This window comes from Terrapene carolina, unplaced genomic scaffold (assembly GCF_002925995.2).
Source record: "Terrapene carolina triunguis isolate 2854851 unplaced genomic scaffold, T_m_triunguis-2.0 Scaffold62, whole genome shotgun sequence".
Classification (NCBI taxonomy): Eukaryota; Metazoa; Chordata; order Testudines; family Emydidae; genus Terrapene; species Terrapene triunguis.
Window position 1 is genome coordinate 31,933,678 of NW_020664413.1, and position 23,129 is coordinate 31,956,806.

At 40.9% G+C, this 23,129-nt stretch overlaps 1 protein-coding gene across 1 annotated transcript in view; it reads right to left on the reverse strand.

Moving 5' to 3' along the window:
• Positions 1 to 23,129, reverse strand: part of KCNH7 (potassium voltage-gated channel subfamily H member 7) — a 318,264-nt gene that overhangs the window by 71,024 nt on the left and 224,111 nt on the right. The window lies entirely within an intron of this gene.

Here is a 23,129-nt window from a genome sequence, read left to right on the forward strand (position 1 = left end):
TGGGCCCAAAGTCTCTCTTTTACCCCTGCTGAGCTTGCTGGCAGTTTCTCTGCTTCATCACAGCCTAGTTCTGAATTTTGTTCATGTCAGCTTATGCCATTTATTGCTGACGAAAAATAAATCCTCAGCTGGGGTAAACTGTGTAGTTTCATTGACTCAAATGGAGCTATGGAAATTTACATCAGCTGAGAATCTTGTCTCAAGTATTTAGACTTGGTAGGATTAATGATAGACTGTCTACCTACCTCTTTCTGAGGTATCTCCCCTTTATATGTTCAGTCTGGGGTAACAGCAACTGTCAAGATGGAATATATTACAGCAGTGCAGCAAATCTGCAGTTGACATTCCCCAATGAGTGAGCAGTCAGGATCCAATAACATCTCAAGTCATGTAAGTGAGTTTATCCCAGAGGTTAAAGCCCTTCTCTGCTGCCTTTCTGTCTTTTTATAGTTCTGTTTTTAGTCTCTCTGAGATTAACACAGTAGTTCCTCTGCTAGTGAAAAAAAAATGAATATATTTGAAGGCAATGGAGGACTGGGAGTGATAGCAAGGCCATTGTTAAGCAGTACCAAAGAGGACAGCTACCTAGGGTACCATAACAGAGGGGGTTTCCAAAATAAAATGAAAAAATGGTCCTGTCAGCTTTTACTGTTTAAAACATGATTTAATTACTGGAGGAGGAAGTCCCAGTACTGGGCTCCCCAAACATGATCTTTCACTTTTTGGGGAATTCTCATGCTTGTCTCCTCATGAAGAGCCTTTCTGTGACTTGGCAGTTCTAGTGTTGGGCTTCCCAAGGAGTTCCTGCTCCTGGGTGGGGTCTCCTGGTGAAGAGTCAAGGAGACACACTAGGATGTTGTGTAGTGTGCCAGTTGGCTTTATACTGATACTGTGTAGTTGATTTATGCCAGGCAGGTTATGTTCATAGATGCTATACTGCTGTGTGAAAGTTGTTCCAGGGAAATACTAAGATTCAGGAAATCTTGTCAAAAACACTGACCAGTTGGATTCTTTTCTATATTTGGTTTCTTTCCCATTTTCATAAAGAAAGGATAACTAGGGCTCAGGTGATCGGTGAGGCGCAGTGGGGCTCAGGCCACCTGGTGTCACCACTTACTTACCTGGTTTGCCGGTTTCAGTTTAGGGAAATATGCTCACCCTAGAATGTGAACACTGACCCATCTCCCCCCAGGTGACCAGAAGAGAAGGGCTACTATATAGGTCCATGGTGGTGCAGGAAAAGCCCTCTTTTGCCTGGACCAGGTGGGGCAGCACACACCCACGGAAGTGGTAAAATACTGGATTTTGTCAGCATTGCACTAGTCACTCCTTTCTTCGCAGCGGGGGGCGGGAGGGAAGAGACTGAGAAGGAGTTTTTCACTCACCCCCAGATTGGCCAAGGTGAAGTGGGTTTTTTTCCACCTTCCTCATAGCAGCTGGGGGGATTTAGTTGGGGGAGAACATGGAACAGGAGTTAGGCAATGATGTTGCAACTCATTATATAAATGTGGGGCGGATGTCCAGTGCAGATACTCTGTAGCAAAGGGATGTGGTGATCAGATAAAATGGATTGGTAAAGGATTTAAAGGAGGTATTCTTTAAAGGAGCAGAAGCGAGAGGTGGGGGGGAGGGTTTAGGGCTTCTATGACTGGTACTGCAGGGAACCAAACCCCCTCTCCTTTATAGCCCACCCAAACCTTATTTGAGGCGGGAATGGTGAGGTCCCAGCAGTGGGTTGGCTGGGGACCAGGATGGGTAAGGAGGAGGACTGACAAAGCCCCCCCCAGATATACACTGAAATGATTATGGAATTACCTGCACTGTACACTTTTGTGTAGTGGGTACTCCCAGGCATTTAAGAATTTCTGCCCTGGGCCACGGTGAGTCTAACCCTGGCCCTGCCACACAGGGCTGAAGCCAAAGCTTGAGCAACTTAGCTTTGCAGGGCCCCTGTGGTGTGAGGCCCTGGGCAGTTGCCTTGCTTGCCACCCCTTAATGCTGGCCTTGCCAGGCAACCCCATTAAAATGAACTGGCGACCCACAGTTTGAGAACCGCTGCATTAGGTGCATGATCTCTGAGTACCGTAGGTCTCTCTCCTCACATGAGATAACCTCTCTCAGTTCTCCTGTGTTTTATCTCCATTACAGCTATCAAACTATGTCCAACAAGGACAATTTCTTCCCTTTTTGTATCTATTCATAACATCACTATGAAGCCAGTACCACCTGAGCATCCTTAGGAGATGACTGAATTCTGAAATCACTATCTGAAAATAAACTGTATTACACACATGCCACTGAACAAATGACAATTAAGCCAACATTTGCCCCCTGATGACAAGCATTACCAATGTCGTCAGGAACTTCTGATTTAGTTTGTGATTATTATGGGCTTTCAATGACCATATTTCAATTGCCTTGATATCTTCTTTCTTGACATGGATGATTAATAAGGCTACCCCAATTCTGAAATGATAAATAGCTGAATTCCTTTTTGATTTTAATGCTCCAGAAAATGTATTACACTGCCTTTAAATGTCAGCACAAACCCAATTTATTTGTTTTTCAAAGGCTGGCCATTAAAGCACAGCTTCCCAGTCAGAAAATACCACGACTGAGGATTTATCTATACCTGTCTGATTTACCCCTTTTTATCTGTTCCACTACATTAGAACTATACAGCAGAATGTTGCGTATTTATATCTAGTGCTCACATTTATGTTCTGCTATCGGAGTGTGGAAAATGCATCTGCGGTATCGTAAGCTAATATTGAAAGAGTATTACTTTTTAATGTTAAGCTTTCTAATTTAATGATTGCAATAACAAATCTGTTGCCACAATAAAGTGTGACCTCTTTGCATATCTGCCTGTATGCTTCCCATTTGGGACTTCAGATACAGGAGGTTAGGTATAAACATTTCTCATTAAAGCATTAAACAATGAGCTCAATATTTCTTTGTGTGCAGGACCAGAAATAGCACAGTGTTCTTCTTTGAATATACCTGCATATTCACCAGATGACGAATGGCACGCTATGGATGGGTGAACCTAAAAGACACAATGCTTATATGAACGTTTGAATCTCTTTTATTCTAGAGGTCAGACTGCTACAGTATCTCATGAAATAAAGATTTAGTGACTATCCAGCACTCAAATTTTCAGTTACTATGGGAATACCACAAGAACAGGCTTTTTGGTTATTTTTCAGTAATTTATTTTCTGGCCTTAGCTGAAATTTGGGAGGTAATGAGTTATGTGCTAATGCAAAGAACCAAATATAAATCAGACTTTTATGAACCTAAAAAAAAGTTAAGTATGTACTAACTGTTGGGTCGATTCTTATTTTATCTGATCTTGGGTTAACAGTTATGCATATAATAAACATGCAAACCATTTCATTGATGTTCCATGTTAGCTTTAGTTTGTGTTGCTGGATTTTTAAGCAACATTACAATCCTTGTATTAGACCTGTTTTGGGTTAGAAAGTTCAGAACATGAATTGTCACCTTTTTGATTTATTACAACCCCATCAGTATGATTAATTGCTTAGTGAGTAAGACATAGGGCTGCAGTCTATTACTACTAAGACTGGCTGCCTGATAATAATCACTCCTGTTTATCTTAACTGAAAAGCATCTGATTATTGGCTAGCTAATGCTCTCCAACTCCTAGTTAGAGTTAAACATTTCTAAATGACATATATTTAAGATTTAAAGTTAATTGGACAGGACCATAGGCAGTAGTCAGAACACTGTGCAATGACAGAGCTGGGTAGATCTTTAACAAAAATTGATATGGTACAGAGAAAAAAAAAAGGCCAATTGATAGAGAAATTGCACCATATTTTACCATACAAGTTACAACAAAATCTATGCTAAATTGCTATTTGCAAACCCAGAAAGAATAGACATGGAAGCTGATTTTAACCTGTCATACATTCTGACTCCATTGCCTTCACTCCAGATGTACCCAGTGGAAGTGAAAGTAGCATTTGGTCTAAGATGTATTACTGCTTCAAATACAAATTGTTTGTAATCATTTGTCTGAGCTTTCTGTGGTGATTCACAAGTACTAGGTGGATATTTTATTACCTTCACACCTGCCAATCCTACTCGGCAACTATTTGTTCTGCACTATTCTGTACCCTCATGCTTAAACATACTGTGACTTCAGAACAATACTACAGCTTTATGGGTCGAGAGGTATATTGGTAAAAGGGGATGTGTGGGGGTAGACGTGAGCAGCAGGTGAGCTTTTATCTGTATGTCTCTATCTCAGGGTAATCTAAGTTCTTATTTCAGTGTTTTGGTACAATAGAGAATCTATTTCTATTTCTTCATCCTCCACACTCCAAGCTTTTTTTTTTTTTAAAATAACGCTTTTATTAAAGGGCATTTAATGTCTGGTATTTGGATTCCTAAATAATAATCTGTTACATCATCCCCCCAAAAATATATGATGAAGCAGAGAGCAAATTTAAAATCTGAGCCCAAGCTTGAAACCCACACCTACCACGCATGTGTATGCAACATGACTCATCTGCTGCATGCATACCGTTACTGCAGATGGGTTAGTGCCTTGAAATTACAGCAGCTGTACTAAACAATTATTGGGCTCTCTGACTGAGAAAATTTCCCATGGGTGACAAAGAACCAGCTGGATATTGCTGGTGTTTGCATAGTAGATGTGTTGGTATCTATGATCATTGAAATCCCCAGAAATGGAATCACTAGATCAGAGAATTCATCCAAAAATATACTGCAGTGGAAAACAGACACAAGCAGGCCTTCTCATCCAAGTATTTTGATTCTCCATTTGAGCAGAGTTACAAAGCTGTTCTGGGCATTATTTTTAAAATGGAACATTTAGATCTTAAGCCTTAGGAGTCTTTTCCTGCCAGCCAGTCTGCAGTTACTTTCATGTTAGTGTGTAATGCATCAACAGAGCAACACCTATAAGCAGATTTGTTGAATGTACTTTAATGAAATTTCAATCTTACCATAGTAATTTGTGGATTATCAGTGAAGGTGATGTTAACTACTGTTCTATTTTTAGCAAGTGCTAATGACAGAAAAAGCATTAAGAGAGACATATCACTCAATTCTTTATGAATTAACCTAAAGGAGCCTTTCAAGCAAATGCTTTAAAAACTTTAGGCTACAAATTGGGAAAGAATTAGCACGTTATTGATTGTTCTATCGACCACAAAACCTCTAAGCTGTTAACAAGCATTTATAAATCAGCCAGCTAGCCATTAAGTACCACATCTGCAACAAGGGCTTCAATTATTATCATTTTTAGTCACTCAAAATGTAGTTACAATCATTAGTTGATGACCTGTCAGTGGAAAGAAGTACTCCCGCACTTGTTGGTATTATCTCCAGGCTAGCTATTTTAAAGTATTTGGCCATTTATGAAAATCCTATATTTATTAAGATCCATTTAAAACTGGTTTGCTGGATGAAAAAGATTCAGATGCGATTAAAACTGAGTATAAAAATGAAATGCAAAAGGAAATATGCAATCTATATGGTAAAGATAGTTAAATCGTTATGGTAATGCTTTGGGCCTACACATGCAGAATACACATTGACAACACTGAAAAAGTTTCATGCATCCAATGAAGGGTGAAAAGACATTTAGGAATCCCTCCTACAATGCGTTTATTTGGTCTTCAGTTTTATGCTAAATAAAAAAATATGGCCTAGATTTTCTAGTATGATCTGTACACTTTGTACTGCTCACACAGCTCACAGTGGAGATTTCCATTAGGAAACAGACGATGGAGAATTACAGAGGGGGAACTTGCCACTAGCATAAAGTTAATGACTGGCAGTTCCTGTGGCATGAGGAAACCTGTGGGGTAAGGGAACACTCCAGGAATGTGGTAGAACTCTGTTGTGCTGATTCTCCGCTGGCATAAGCTACTCTAATGCTGCAGCTGGGCTGGCATTGAATCAGTAAGCATAAGTGGCTCCTTGATGGGCCCACCCCTACTCCTGTGCTCAATGGAGCTCAAACACACGGGAAAACTCAGCCCTATATTTAGGGACATTTTCCAAGGAGAGGAGAATCATTTAGGTACTGTAGCTGATCATATGTATGGCTGCAGAGCATTAAAAGCACATAACAGATATGTACAGTGTCCCTAGAACATAGCTCAGTCTAGTAACCTCTAAAAATATACAACTCTTTAGCGAGGATAGGCCCTTTGCTTGTACACTCTTCTTCTGCTAGTGTTTGCTTGGGTTTCTAGCTATAATACAGGCTACTTTTTTTTTAAAAAAAATCTTTGGACTAAATCATCAATCATCATGGCTTCCTGGGCTTACCTGGTGCTGCAGAAGGTGTAACAGAGAGATGTAATAGACCCTACAATACATGTCGGAAATTATTGTCCTATAAAAAGCTTCTCTTTCAGGCTACATCCACAGCCCTAGGAGGGAGTTGTAGTCAGCATGCTCTCTTAGCAAAAAAGAGACTATTAGACCAAATCAACTGGTCTCTAATGGTTTCTACATTAGCCACAGAAAACAGATTAATACATCTACTACTCTGTTCCAAAACCTAGGTGCTAATTGAAAGCCTTACGGACTAGGCCAGAGAGAGATGGTTTACTTAAGCTCACCAGGTTATACTCTTCCCTTGCTTACACCCTGGCAACCCCAATGAAAATCATACCCTCTGAACTTCAGCAAGTTGTATGAATATATGAGAGAAGAACTTGTACAATCTTTTTTATTTCAGATAAAGGAATGGGTTACTTCAATATTAAGAGAATGTGATTCCAAAAAGCTTCTTCGCTATTTTCTGCCTATATGTGGGGGGATGGGTCTAGCTCAGTGGTTAACAACTGATCCATGGACTGGAGCCAGTCTCTGAAAGCTCCCTGATATCAAAAAAGGCTGAGATACACTAGTCTGGAGGACCTCAAGGATTCTTCCAGTTCTACATTTCTATGATTCTATATGCTCAACTTATTTTGAAAATGGACCATATTCACAGGCTACAGGTGCTTGAATTTCAGAGCAGAAAGGTAGGAAATTCAGACGTGAATAACAATGTTCTATTTCCTTGCCATCAAGGACTCTTTCATTTCTGGAGATCAGTAATCAGAGCAGGTTTTTCTGAACAACACTGCACTTCTTACAATACAAACACATCTAGTAGAAGTCACAAAAGTGTAAATTTCTATCAACTGAAAGGAGTGGAGTTTGCCATAGTTTTTCTTCTCCCTTGAAAAAATGCCAACTTTGATTTTATGTCAAATTGGCAATTCATTGAATAGTCTTATACCTGAAGGTACAGTGTATCTTAGTGAATCTCAGATTCAGCCCTGTATCACACTGAAGATTTATTCAGGTGTCTAAGAGAGGTGGACTAGGCTGCACAGACTGATATGTAAGACAATAGCTAATCCAAGGCCCCTTTGATCTTGGAAAGAGGAAGCTCTATCAGTTGTCCCAGGATTACTAGTCTTACACTAAATCTTCATATAAATATTTTATATAAATTGTAGCTAACTGAATTTGCATAAATACTGTACATCACTTAGCTTCTTAGAAAATTAATTTTACATAGATTTGAGGTGCAGGCTCCCGTTCATTAATTAGCTCCCCGAGACAGCTACCTCCTTCCACAAATCACAGTAAATACCCATAACTGTTTGAGTGAATCCCTAAGATTTAATTATACTTTTAAAATAATTGGTAGATTCAGATAATCTGGGATCCCCCCCATTATGCTTTTCATTGACATGCTTGAATAGAATTTTTTTAAAGTTACCTTCCCTTTCTTCCTTAAGAAAAAAAAAAAATGCTGTCTGGAGCCCCATTCTCCCAATCCCTTAATACTTCTGCTACCCATAAAAGGCTGGGATTAACCACTTCCTGACAAGTGAGATATACATAGTCAAGAGATAGGTACTGTTTCCTCTGGTTTACTCAGATTGCGGAGATACAAAGGAAAGAAATCAGAAGGCCTTCACTCTATACATTTTGACAACAATGTTGGCTAGTTCTTGCCCTTTCCTACGGCTTCAGACCTTAGACTCAATAAAAAAATAAACAAACAGAAAATAGTCTCGTAGGTTTCCAGGATCAGCCTACCACATTTATTCCTACCCACTAGCTAAACCAAAAGAAAATTTTCTCAGGGGCTAGCCCAGCTTCTCCTTTTATGTGCTTCAGACCAGTTGCTGATAATTGGCTCTCAGTTACCATTAGTTCCAAATGCCATCACCTGTTCCATCTGCAGATCTCTGGAACTTTTATCTTGTCCATTTGGCATACTCTCAGTTTTTTCTCACCAGCAGTAAGTAGGAACTCAACCCTTTCAGTAAACAATTAAACTTTTGCCCACTGACCTTCCAGTTCATGTATTTGCTAGTACTAAACAGTGAAAACTCTCATTCCTTGCAATAAGTGGTGCTAACCTGATAGATCAGCTAAACAAGTCAGTATCCCTTTATATGGAGAAGGTGGTTCTCCATATGCCCCCATTACAGCACTGCAAAGTTGTAGTGTTTGCACGGTACTAGTGATACTGGCCTGGATCCATAAAGGGATCTAGCTATATAAAATCACTGAAATCCACTAAACCTGAGTTAGGTGCCCAGGCTCCCTATACAATGAATGAGGAGAGGAGAGATAGGTGCTTAAGAATGGGATCTACAAAAGACACTTCTTTGCCTATTCAATAGCAGATGCTGATTAAAGGAGTATGTCATAAGTGGGGGATAGGCTTTATAACGAACTACCAGCTAATCTGAGAATTGGGCTCCCAAGCTCTAAACTGAGTCACTGTGGCAGGAAAATGCCATGTGCACCTGTTCTGAGGATAATTAGGACATCAGTCTCCAGGGCCATCAAACTATTAAAATGAAATGTTGCAATTCTTAATTTTTAAACTGGGATGTTCAATGCAGGTGTTTTTGTTTGGTTGGGGTTTTATTTATTTTTTTTCTGATTTGTTTTGAAATTTGACATAAAACGTAGGTTTCAGAGGAAAAACACACACACACACACACACCACCCCAGCCTGGCTGCTGCCCACTGTGGTACAAAGAATGGCATTCCCAGGGCTTGGGCTGTAGTGTGCTCCAGCACCCCCTGGGGATCCCTTATCCCTGCCCCCACTGCACCCCAGGAGGCAGGGATAAGGGATCCCTGGGAGGCTGTGGGGAAGTTTTGGGGCTGGCTCCCCCTCACTGCCATCACAGTGCACGCTGCCCGGGCACCTCTGCACATGCAGCTGCAGGGATGGTCAGGGGAGAGGAAGTGGTCCAGAGAACAGAGAGGGAACCAGGCAACTGCCCTGGATGTTGGGGGTCAACCTTCCACCAGCCATGCTGACCTGAGAGCTCTGCTGCTCCCTCTCCCTACAGGGCAGCTGCTTAGTCCCCACTCTGCATTTGCAGGGGCACCCAGGCAGCGTGCACCAAAATCTGACTGTGCTCTTGTGACCAGGAAGCAGCAATCTTTGCAAAAAGCTTCTTTTGATCAGTTTCCATTGAAAACCTTGCAGGCTCTCTGATAGTGTGCTTTCAGACTGGTGATCAGCAGACAATGGGTTACTGCAGATCTGAGCTGCTGTCCTTTGCAAACAGAGGTGTGGCTTCCATTTGCAATAGACTGCACCATAGATTGTCAGCATTGAGAGATCTAAAGGAAGTTGCCCCAAGGAACTCCGGGATACATTGGGAAGACTTCTGGGACCTGAGTCAAGCTGGGGACGCATGCACACAGGAAAGCAATAGGGCTCAGATCCTAAGTCCCACCTTAACTTGCGCTTGGAAGGACCCTGCAGGTCCTAGGTTAACACAACTGGTGTGTGGATACAAGGGAGATTAGACTTGAACCCAGACTCAAACCTGAGCTTACATTGCTGTGTAGACATGCCCAGAGTCATTTTCACACTCACTTTTTCTCTGTCCCAATGACTATTTAAATATTTATCTTCAATGAAACTGCTTCAAGAGGAGAGACTAAGAGACCCTCCTGAATATCCCATATTTTAGGGCATGTGTACACTAAAAACTTAAGGTGACCTATATGGGATCAACTTACAGCTATCACAGTAATTATAGTGGTGGTTCATGTCCGCCTTCGGTCAGTGGTGTTGGGAAGCTGAGAGCCCTGCTCTCAGCTCTTCTCACTTCTCCCTGCTGGGAGCCTGGGTGCTCCACAGGCACCCAGCTCCCTGCTGGCTTCCCCCCAATGTTCCCTGCTCCTCACTGGGAGCCTGGTGCCTCCATTCTCAGCTCCAGGCTTGCCACTGGGAGTGGGGCAGCCGCCTGGAATCTCACCTCCCCATTTCCCACAAGGAGCAGGGCAGCTGCATGGGCTGTCACCTCCCTGCTCTCCACCGGCAGCAGGGCAGCCACATGGAATCTCTCCCAGTGGGGAGCAGGGAGCCGGGAAACTCGGTGCAGCCAGGATCCCAGCGGGGAGCCCAGGCAAGGGGCAGCAGCCCAGGTGGGAGGACTTTCTTGTCAATTTCACGGCTCCAGGCTGACAGCTGATGTAAGTAATGCAGTGTCTACATGGACACTGCCTCACCCTGATTGTACTGATATAAGCCGCTTGTGGAGGTGGAGTTATTATGTCGGTGTAGTAAGGCACTTACATTGGTGGGAGCAAGGCTGTAGTGTGTACACTGACATAGTTAGGTGGACATAAGGCATAGTGTAGTGTAGACCAGGTCTTAGTGGTTAGCGTACTCTCCTGAAAGGTGGGAGATGTGTGTTAAAATCCTTTTTCCCCATCAGACAGAGGAGGGAACTGACCCTGGATCTCCCACATCCTGGATGAATGCTCTAACCACTGGACTAAAAGTTACAAGGGCGGTGTCTCCTTCTCTGGTGGGATTTCATATGGGTTGTTTTAGGCATGTTCAGAACCCAGATTGGGCCTTTCAGGTGTGATATGTGTGGGAACACCTATCTCTGCCTGGTTGGAGAATCCCTCTGCAGCTTAGGTAGGCTACGAGATGCCTAGAGTGAGGCGTTGTGCATGTCACTAACAGCAGAAATTTAGGAGCCTAGGGGACTTTTACAGTTAAAATTTAGGTACCAAGGGATTTCAGGTGCCTAGAAGGTTAAGTTAGGGGTTTTGAGGATCTTAGTGGCACCTAAATGTTGGACTTAGATGCCTAAAGTGCTTAAGTATCTTTTGTGGATCTGGAGCCCTGTGTTTTGTTTTGAAGTGAGAAGCTCAGTTCTCATATCCCCAACATTTTCACTGGAGCAGTAAATCATCTAATTTCTTCAACGTAAACTACAATGCAGTTCATGGGCTTGATCCAGATCCCACTGAAGTGAGTAGAAAGACACCTATTCTGTGTTTCTTCCTATATTAAAACTGAGAAATGGGTGATTCTCTGTGGGAGGTGATACAGTATTATCACCAGCACAAATTGCATTCAAGATCTACAACATAGAATAGATTATGCACTCAAGTAGATCAAAGAGTATGCAGCTCAGGACAGTTACAGTGAGGAGGCTGTTCATTCCCTTAGGATACAGATTGATTGGTGACAAATACATTTAAGGCACTAGTTACTCTCTACTAACGCAGCAGGGGGCTGGGAAATCTCCTGATTGGAAAGGCTGGATCCGGGGGAAAGGCATTGGCAAATTAAGGATGAACATGTAGATTCAGTTCCTATGCTTTAAAGCAGCTGGGCTCTCTGATTGCTGCATTTCCACCGTATGTTGTGATCTCATCATACAATATTGCAGCACTACTGATCCCTTTTGGGATTCATCCATCACAAAGAGGATGGACTAGAAGGAAGGTACCTTACAGGAAACACGGCTATTTAGAGGAGGCTTTGAAACATCATTTCTGTGGGTCTGTGATTACCAGGTTTATGAGGGTTGAACCAAGTGTTGTATTTACACCAGAAGGAAGGACCATTATTTTTTTACCTTATTCTGTGCCGAAAAATCCTCATTTTTCTTAAATCCATTAAAAACAATGTGCTCGATTCTTCACTACATTGCACCTCATGTAGTCATAAAGTTTAAGGCCAGAAGGGAGCACTAGATCATCCAGTCTGACCTTCTGTACACCACAGGCCACCATCACTACCCAGCACCTGCACACTAACCTAACAACCAAAATGAGGCCGAAGTATCACAACCTACAGTAGTAGCCACCGGGGCAGTCATTTATCCCTGTGCAAAGTGACTGCATCATTGAGATTTGGTTGCAGTTTTGCACAGGTGTGAATGATTACACAAGGTACACAGTGGTGGAAAATCAAGCCAATTGATTTTCACTGGTTTTATCATCACTGCGGGGTTCCCTCTCCCATACGCAGATGTTTTTCCACATGCTCATCATACAAATTACATTTTTAAATGATCATATTACATGCACTTATACTATTTATACAATTAGGACAATGTATAGTAATTATGAAACTCAGTTATGTAACTACACAGTTTAAAAGATGAAATTATATTGCATTATTACTTACTAAAAATTACTATGCAATAAAAACAAAACTTTCTGTATGAGCGATACTAATTGAACATTAAGATCAGGATAGCAACTGGTGAAACTAAGAAAATTCACAGTTTAAGGGGAAATAAATAAACAACATGTTCAATACAGTAACCAGATAAATGCCACACCACAAGCATTATTAGTGTGACATGTGTAATTGGAAGACATATCATAAGGTATGTTCCCCCTTAATTTAGAATTTCCTAGCTTTTGTCAGTGTGTGTTCCAAAACTAACAGCCTTGAAATGTAGTTTGTGTGTGAGAGTTATTGTATAGTGTTGTAAACAATGCAATGTGTCAGCTGAATCAGAGTGCTGAAAATATACAGCTCAATAATTTGGTTTATTTTTAGTTCTTATATTGCCCCTGTCTGTCCTAGATGCTGCTAACCAGTCTTTTTTTAGCCTACAAACCTGAAGGTTAATTTGAAGTCATGATCAGCTAATAGTTATTTTTATATCAACAGCTGTGACTGGCCTTGGGGGCTATTGTTACTTATTTCTTGATCTTCTGGGACTGACAGAACAGAGTCTGGCCAAGATTATAAAAGCATGTAGTGAATATATAGGATCTACCAGTGCATGTCAGGAAACGTCTGAACTTTGAGAGCTTGCTTTTCAAACTGTGGGTGTTCAGTGTTTCTGGAAATCAGACCCAAGTGTCCAATTGTCCAGGAAAACAGAATACATATTTCCTCATCTCCTTCACTGAAGGGTAATGGTGAAATTGTTTGGAAACAGGGCCGGCTCCAGGCACCAGCTTAACAAGCAGGTGCTTGGGGCGGCCAAGGGAGAGGGGCGGCACCTGCGGCAATTCGGGGGTGGCAGGTCCCTCGCTCCCTCTAGGAGCGAAGGACCTGCCGCTGAACTGCCGCTCGTGATCGCGGCTTTTTTTTTTTTTTTTTTTTTGCTTGGGGCGGCAGAAATGCTGGAGCCGGCCCTGGTTGGAAAAGTGTTATTTAAAAGTTATAAACCCAGAAGATTTTTGCCTTATTACAAGGTGACTATTGTGATGAAACATCATACACTTCAAATTCCTACGGGCCCCAATTCAGCAAGGTACTTAAGCACATGCCTTACTTGAACACATGGGTAGTTCCATTGACTTGAGTGGGATTGGCAATCTCTGAATTTTGCTGATTTGGTGCCATACGCTCTATTTACGAAAAAAGAAACATGACTAAAGGGGTGCCGGCTTGTATGTTCATTATTTGGTTATTTTGTTTTGATACCAAGACTAGGCTGTGGATATTCAGAAATTACCTCTCCCTTTTTTTTTCAATGGATGATAGATACAGGTTACTATAGTCTCCATACAGCTCTGACTCTGTTCACAGTAGAATTAACAGCTTGCTTTTGGCTTCAGAGTCAAACATTAGTGTGAATTGGATGCCTATGAGGAGTTTACAATAAAACAAGATAGGGAAAAGATTAAGTTGCTTACTGTTGTACCGCCGTGGGCTGTAATTTTAGGACTGGAAGCCCTTTTTTGTATTCATTAAAAACGTTAAAGGACAGATGTCAGATTTTTGCATTGCTGCTTTCTTTAATAAAATCAACTTTTTGTGCCTATGGGAAGACTTGTCTCGTTCTGGTAATCAGTGTCAAGACCCCATCTGAACCTGTCAGTGCAAAAAATGTGTAGAAATGGGACTGTTCTCCTGAACAGCTCATCAGAAACAATTAAAAAAAAAAAGTTGAGTCTGTCCTAAAGAAGATAGTCTCCCTTAGCACCCCTGGAAATTATAATTCAGAAGATAAGAAACTGCTGTAAGGGAGAGTTTTACCAAAACTCTAATTCGAGTGATAGATGTCTACAATGGAACATGACAGCTCCAATTTTTTAAGGAAGGGCAATCTGACAAAATTGCTGAGATGTCTATTTGTCCCAGGAAGATTCAGATTGTTATACAGTGAGGGGCATCCAGAGGAAAATATGGTCAGAACATATATAGCTCCAAATGTGCCTTATGCATGGAGTCTTTTCTTGGCAGCTGAACATGCCAGAAAAGATCACAATGTGGGAGTCCAATGAGATTCCCAGCATCTGCTCATTTAGGTCCGGATTCTGGCCCCCTTCCTCATGTTGAACAGCATTCCACTCTGACCCAGATTGTGATACCCTTACTCATCTTTGGCAGTACCTTACTCAGTAGATATTCCTGTTAAGTTCAATGGAATGTCGCATGAAGGGAGGTGCTTCACAATAGGAGTTAGTGTGTCACAACCTGCCCCACTCTGAATAGCTCCATTTATTCTGAAGGGGCAAGTCAAGCAGTAAGATGCTACTCAACCTGAGGAAGAGTGATGGAATCTAGCCCTTACTGCCTTCCTTTAAAATTCAAGAAACATTGGAAAATACATAAGAAGGAACAATTCTGCACTGGCTTGGCAACAGTCTAGGTGACGTCATTGTTTTTTTCCATGGTTCTGTGAGGAAAGACACCCTTTGCAGTGACATAATGGTAATCTGAGGAGGGTGAGATCTCCTTTCACCTTTCCATTTTAGGATACAAAAAAGTAAAAATGAATGGAGAAGCAGCATTACCAGTGAGGAAATGAACTGATTCGCTCATACATTGTCTGGTTTTCTCTGCTCAAGACACACTCTCCAATGTATCATCTACAGAAAGCCTCCAGAATACGTTATAACAACACTGTTTGTATATATAAAATAAGAACATTCTCCTATTATGTCTTTATTGATTTAAGTTCTCTTTTTTCCTTCTTTTTGCTTCTTTAATTTAATGTGTTTTTTCCCTTTCAGTGTTTTTAACAGCCTTGGATTTTCCTCATACTTTTTTATGTTTTAATTCATTAACAAAATCTCCCTTTTTTATTTTTCTCCAAGCAAGTCCCTTTTCCCCGTCTTAATTGCAAATCCCATCTCCCCCATGCTCAATGTTCACTGGAGGGGAGATAAAACCTAGGAATCCGAGCTGGAGGTATTTATTAAAGAAGGAGTGCTGTCTCTACAGCATAAATCTCTGCCATTCCTTTAAACTATGCAGAAGCCCCTTTGTGGAAGCTCCAGAAGGGGCCAGGCCCACATATTGAGAGGTAGAGAGTGGAACCATGAATGGTGGGACAACAGTTGTATGTGGCATGCTCTTGCTACCCTAAAAACTATCAAGTCAAAGTAGAGTATGTCACCAAGGCTCAGATCCTCAAAGCTATTTAGGCTCCCATCCTCTATTGATTTGGATCATAAGCAAACTAGGGAAATGTGGTCTAGATGAAATCACTATAAGGTGGGCACATAACTGTTTGAAAGATGATGCTCAAAAAGTAATTGGTTCTTCAAACTGGGATGTTGTATCTAAGTGGGGTCCCACAGAAGTCACTCCTAGGTCCAGTACTAGTCAATATTTTCATTAATGACTTGCATAATGGATGTAGAATATGCTTATAAATTTGCAGATGACACCAAGCTAGGAGGGTTTGCAAGCAATTTGGAGTACAGGATTAGAATTCAAAACACCCTTGACAAATTAGAGAATTGATCTGAAATCAACAAGATGGAATTCAATAAAGACAAATGTAAAGTACTACACTTAGAAAGGAAACATCAAATGCAAAACTACACAATGGAGAATAACTGGCTACATGGTAGACTCGGATATGGTAGTTACAGTGGATCACAAGTTGAATATGAGCCAACAATGTGATGCAGTTGCAAAAAAGGCTACAATCATTCCAAAGTGTATTAACAGGAGTGTCATATAAAACACGGGAGGTAATTGTCTCAACTCGGCACTGATGAGGCCTCAGTTCGAGTAATGTGAAAATTCTGGGTGCCACTTTTAGGAAAGAGGTGGACAAATTGTATTGAGTCCAAAAGAGAGCAACAAAAATATATATGGGTTAGAAAACCTGACTGATGAGGAAAGGTTGAAAAAATTGGGCATGTTTAGTCCTGAGACAAGAAGACTGATGGTGGACCTGATAACTATCTTCAAATATGTTAAGGGCTACTATAAAGAGGACTGTTATCAATTGTTCTCCATGTCTACTGAAGGTAGGACACGAAGTAATGGGCTTAATCTGTAGCAAGGAAGATTTAGATTAGTTAATGGGAAAAACTTTCTAACTATAAGGTAGTTACGTTCTGGACTAGGCTTCCAAGGGAAGTTGTGGAATCCTCATCATTGGAGGTTTTTAAGAAGAGGTTGTACAGACACCTTTCTTGGATGGTCTAGGTTTACTTGGTCCTACCTCAGCAGAGGGGGCTGGACTTGATGACTTCTCAAAGTCTCTTTCAGCCCTACATTTCTACGAGTCTATGATGCTATGATTTTTGCCCAAGTCTACAGTTACTTGTATGGGTTCTCTCTCTGGTTTGTAGGACCCATGGTTTGGGAGCAAACTTCTAAGACAAACTGTGGTCTGGGGGATTTCCTGGCAGCACAGCTTCTGCAGGAACCATGTTACTAGAAGCCACAAGGAGCCAGGGGAGTAGTGAAGGCAATTGAAACTGTAGAAGATACTTGGATTTAGGGGGCTGTACTGTGGATTTAAGGACCTCTACTCTCCCTGACTTTTCCACAGTGAATGCAAGACCCATGTTCCCTCTCAGTAGAGGACTGAGAAGGAAACTCTTTTAACTGAAAGCCTTTTCCAGAATATCTGCACTGATGTCCCATTTTCTTCCATGTACATTTCAAGGTTCACATGCTCACTTTCAAAAAAACCCTTTGCTATTCAATCACTATTGACATCTCTGCCATTATCTCTCCCTTCAACACCTATTGTCCTTCCAAGATTCTCTCCTGAAACCTCCTTTTGTCTTTTTTTTGCCACTCCCCATATTATAGCACTAAGAACATGCTAGTACCTCTAGATCCTAGGCTTTTCTCCTTCAACAAATTCCAAAATGCACCTGTTCTATGAAATAGTATAACTACAATGATCATTCACCACTTAATGCTTGTTCACTGTCTTATACTTGTTCATATCTTCAGACTGTCTGTAAACACTTCAGGGCAAGAATTATGTTCTGGGTTCCATATTTTATCAGTCGTAAGATACTGTTTGTACTTATTTTCTTCCTCTCCCCAATTTTGCTTTTCACTTAAATTAGTATTTCTTTTCAGTTGTAATCACTGCTATTATTTCAGGGATTCTTCCTCCCCCACCTTTTCCTCAGCCAAACCTCTACTTGCTTTTATTAGCTTGCTAACCTTATTTTATCCTTTACTTCCCCTCTGGCCTTTTAAAATGATAATATTTCCCATCATCACTTCCATTAATTTCCTTTCTCTCTGTCTCACCATCTTTGTACCATTCCCTTTCTCTTTTTCATTCCTTGAATGTCCTATCCAGCTTTAGAATGTGATAGAAGTGATGCAAATATTTTCCTTCCCTCCCCTAGATACTTTCTGAAAAAGGAACCCATTCTGCCTTCTTTCTTATTCTGCCGCTACTAGATCTACTATTAGTGATGCATCACAGAGATCCCAAATTCCACAGAATGAGACTCTCATGCTTTCTGACAACTCAGTGCAGTGCATGAGCTGACAACCCTCTATGGCACTGGGTTATAGAGACAGCCGCCATCCTGGTGGAGATGCCAGACCACAGCAGTGGGAAGTGGCTTTTTTTTCAATAAAGCCGAGGAATGGAAAACAAGGGAAGAGAGATGTGGCTCTGGTGGATGGAAGAAAGAAGTTGAATGGTCAGGGTATGTTGTGTGTGGGGAATGAAGGAGAGGAATTGTTTGATGCACTCCAGTCCAGAACAAAATATTGGAGCACTGCTTCAGCCTGACCATGACATTGACTTATCATTACCTCCTGTATCATTACTCTCATATCCTGTTGGTTAATCTCTGCATTGGGTTTTCAATCCTGCTATAGAAACTTCTTTGCTGTGTTAGAAAGCTAGAAACATGGTGAGCTTCCTAGAGTACAAATGGCCTCGGGCCAGATTTCAAAAGTATTTAGGCACCTATAGATGCAGATAGGGACCCAGTGGGATTTCAAAAGCACCTATGTGTCTAACTCCCATTGGAGTTTTTTTTTTTTGAAAATCCCAAATTCACTTTTGAAAATTTTACCTCTAGTCAAATTCACAAAAAAATGACATTTGTCAGTTTTTTTCCCCATGAGTAGCTGTGTTGTTGATGCACAGGAAATAAAATTTAACTTATTCCTGGATAAACTAAATTTGTCTGCAAAAGGCAGACAGATCTAGTTTATTGGCAGGGTTCGCTGCTGGTTTAAATAGGCGTACTATTATTGACTTTAATGGAACTACATCTATTTACACCAGATGAGGATTTGGCCCTGTACCTACTTATGTAGTTTAGGAATAAAGGAAAAGGCTGGGAAGTGATGGTAATAAGGCAGGAAGGAATATCTTTCTGCTACTAGATTTTTCTCTCATTACAGTAAATGGTATATTTCTGATGTGGTTCTGTATTAGTCTTTTAGAAAGACACAAAGTTAATAGAGACATAAGATTATGTCAAATTAAATTGGAAGTGTTCCATGAAGCATTTTTCAGAGCATTTCAAATTTAATTTTAAATTTAGTGAGAATTAATGTTCTCAGCAAGTCAAGCCGATCTGAGACATTTCTGTTGGAGCTTTCATAATATCTAAATTGTTTGGGGAATAAATGTAGATTTTAAAAAAATCTGCCCATAACATAGACTCATTAGCAGATAGGAATTGTGCATTTTGGCACTAATTTAGCCCATCAGAGTTTAGAAAAAGACAATTGAGCTTGACTTATGCTTGCATAACTTATAAAACCTAGGCTTTTTAATGAAACTTGACTTTTTGCTATATTAGATGTAAAAAGATTTCTCTGTAAAACTAACTTTAATAATTTAAAATATATGAAAATGGATCCAGAAGAGATTAAATCCTTCACGACTGACCAATGAAGAAAGTGCAATGGTTGAAGGCACAAGTTAACTATCTAAAGGGAACTATGGGAAAGATAAGAATCCAATTACATTTTAGGCACCAACTGATTTTAAGATAGAACTAATACAACTTGTATCTCTATTTCTCCAGTAGGATGGACAATATGTTATTTTATATTTCTGTCAAGGGGCAGAGGAGTATGGAAACTATCTGGCATGGCAACGGTATAAAGAGGCAGTAAGAATAAATCAGATCTATGGAAAGTAGAAGGCAGATTAGATACATTAGATCCTCCTTATGCCATTAATACTTCCATGCAGGTTTATAAACAGTTCTTCTCATCTTCAGCAATCTGCCATTGGCCAAGTAGCACATTGTGGACTTAGCCTGGCTGGTCTCTAGGCACTGGGGCAATACAAATAATAATAGTAGCTGTTATTATTGATGTCAATAGAAAGACTTCCATTGCCTTCCATAGCCATTGGGCCAGGCCTTATATAATTTCCCTAAATCTAGTAGGGTCAGATTTTCAAAGGTATTTGGGTGCCTAAAGATGCAGGTCTAGGTGCATTTGAAAATCCCACCAGGCACCTATCTACATCTTAGATACCTAAATGCCTTCGAAAATCCGGCCCTTAGACATTAATCTTGCCTATTAGGCAGTGGAGTAAGTGCAGAGCTACACAGTCTCAACAGGAACTCCATGACACATTGTGCATGTAGGGAGCTCAATGCCACTGGCACTCCATCAATAGGCATCAGGCGCATGGACATTGCTGCACCCCTTAAGCGAATGTGCTGGGAGAACCCTTCCAGCTAGCCAGCTTTCTTGGCACGCAGAGAGCATTCCTTGTACTTACAAGGAAGCAAGGACTGCAGCTCTGGCCAGGCATTGCATGAGGACCAGAAGGAGGGAGGCTTACTTAGGATTATCTCTAAAAGGTTCTTGAGATTGATTAACTGGGCTAAAGTCACAACTGATTTCTATTTCATGTTGCCTCTTTGACTGCTGTTGAACGTACCAAGTATATTCAGGTCAAACATGCCTGCTGAATATATGAGGTATGCCCTATTTCATTGATCTCACAGCAGGTGCAATGGACTTCTCACAATGAAGTGGTTACTTTTAATACATATTAAAAGGAAGGGAAAGAATTTTCTTTGAAGCTAAAACCAGCTGTTACCTCTACTGTAAACTGATATGAAGTGTCTGGTCATGTTTTCACTTGGACTGAGTGGTTTTGTGAAGAAATGATGTGTGACCTATAAATTGTGTTAATACTTACTGATTAACTGGAAATTTGATTGGAATCCAGATAAACTGGAAAGCCTTCAAATAACATTGAATGGCATTCTGTCAGGGCAAATGTGCAGTAGAATTTGAAGAAAACTTTTCTTCATGGATAGTTATGCCATAGATTGTGCAATATGTTGTAGTGGCATGATAGCTCTTTAAAATCCTCCTGGTTTTACCTAGGACACAGTATATAAACAGGGGGTCTAAGTATATGCAGATTTCATTTGTCCTTCTCAGTGTTTACTACAGAAAATGCCTTGAAAGCTGCAAACATGAGGGTTATCAAACTGAAAAATCCTACTTAACTTTCTAAGACAACTGGCAAATTTTAAGGGCCACTGCTGTATGAAATATCAGGCTAGGTTAGAATTAAGAAGACCATTTTATGCCTGTGCAGAACAGGTAGAGATTCTGTATGAGACAGGACTATCTCTAATAGCATAGAGCTCCAAAGACACTGAGAGATACATTACAGACACAAAAGAGGGCTGTGCTGCCTTCAAAGATGACGTGACTATGGCAGCCTGGGCATATGGATTCACAAGCCATTCTCACGTTAGACTCCACTAGTGGCCCTCCTATGGAGCCTCTGAGAGAATTTAAATTATCGTCCTCTGATGGAACTGTCCACTCCCCTAGAGAATGGTGTTGTAACAGCATCCCTGCTCACTGGGGCAGAATCTTCTTAGGTGCAGCAACTCCCACTGGCAAAGATCAGTGCAACTTCTACCTTTGAACCAGCAGAGGCTGAATCTGATCTCTTTTGGTAGACTATAAACATTAAATCTTGAAATCTAATGGATCATTATGTTTTGTGAGACTTCAAATTTTTCTTGGTTTTATACTCCACTCATGTTCCTTATGACTGTAACCCTGTATACAGGAGAATAACCTCATTGGGTCACTGGAGATATGACTGTCAGTCTTTTCATGCAAGAGGTTGATTGTTTCTCCAAACAAATACAATAATTTATTATACCCTACAAAATTCAAAAGTATTCTGGTGGTATATTTTCAAAGTAGTGCATGCCAGCTGTGTCTGTGTGTCTCCTATTATGGTCAGACCCCACAAAAATGTTTGATAATACTTCTCTAAAAATCAGTGCAACTCAGTGGGCCTAGAATATAAAAAGGAGGCCAAGAAAAAAATGTTAATTTTCAATGGTTGGAACTCTGGATAATTGAAGTGGATAGGGTATAAAACAAGAATGAATCAGGACTTCTACCCTAAGCTAAAATTGAACTCAACTCGATTTTTGTGTGTTCTCACACTATTGCACTTGCTGTTTTATCTGGGACTGGAATTATGAGTCACTGAAATGCTAAAAGAAAGGCTGTTCTAGCAGTTTTCCTGTCCATCTGATGGCAGCAAGCACAGAGAAACTCACAAGAAAGCAAAGTCTTGTGATATTTACAGATTGAAGCAGCTCTGGTAAGCTTTAAATAAACACCCCGACTTTTGCATGCTGATCCATATTGACCTTTCGGGCTCCTAGAGTTTCATCTATCACTGGTTTCTTAACTCCTGGGGCTCTATCCTTCAATCCAGCCAGTAACCAGTATAACAGCTGATGTTCTTGTGGCCATTAACTAGCACTGTCCACTAAAAGTAGGCTGATTTCCTAAGTGTGCAATGAAAATTCACTGGTGTTCCCATTAACTGCTTCTGAGGGCTTAAAAAATGAAAACGTATTCCATTTATCTATATTCTACTCTGTTCATCAGTCTGGCAAGAGAGCAATGCATCCTATAGTGACAAACTGGATATAGATCATATTGAATAATGGATGAAGACCTTTCCAGCCTCTGTAGTCTCTGTATTTGGACTCTTCAGTGTCTTCCTGTGTTCAATAAATTATTAAGTTCAGATAACTCCACAACAACCATTTACAGCACAATCTTATACGTCAGATACTTTCACAGAACAGACAATACTTAATCAGAGCCTGTTCTTGCACTATACTTTCCTAAATACACAAAGTGTGAATTTTGTGTATATATTCTCTCTCTCTCTCTCTCCCGCCCCCCTTTACTTTACTGTGTATTTTATACTTACACACCCAGACCCACCCACACTATCAGCGTGCAGATCAGTTTGTTAGGGACAAATTGTGACCAGCGCCTGTGCTCAGGCACAGGAGTCAGGGACAAAAGAAACTCTCACAGTAACAGTTCCTGTACTTCCTGATTGTAGGGAACACAGGGACTGCTTGTTCCTGATCTCCGACTCCTTCCCCCAGATCATGGGCCAATCCCCACTCTGCGCAGAAAGAGCATGTACACCAAAGGACCAATCATATTTATCCTGTTCAGGTGAGATGGTGTCCACTCCAGGCAAAAGCTCTCCAGTCCCACTCCTGAGATTGTGCTCCTCCACATACAAAAGGCTATGGTATAAAAGCCATTAATGTTTATGCTACAATTTTCTAGACTTTCAGTCTACTGTACA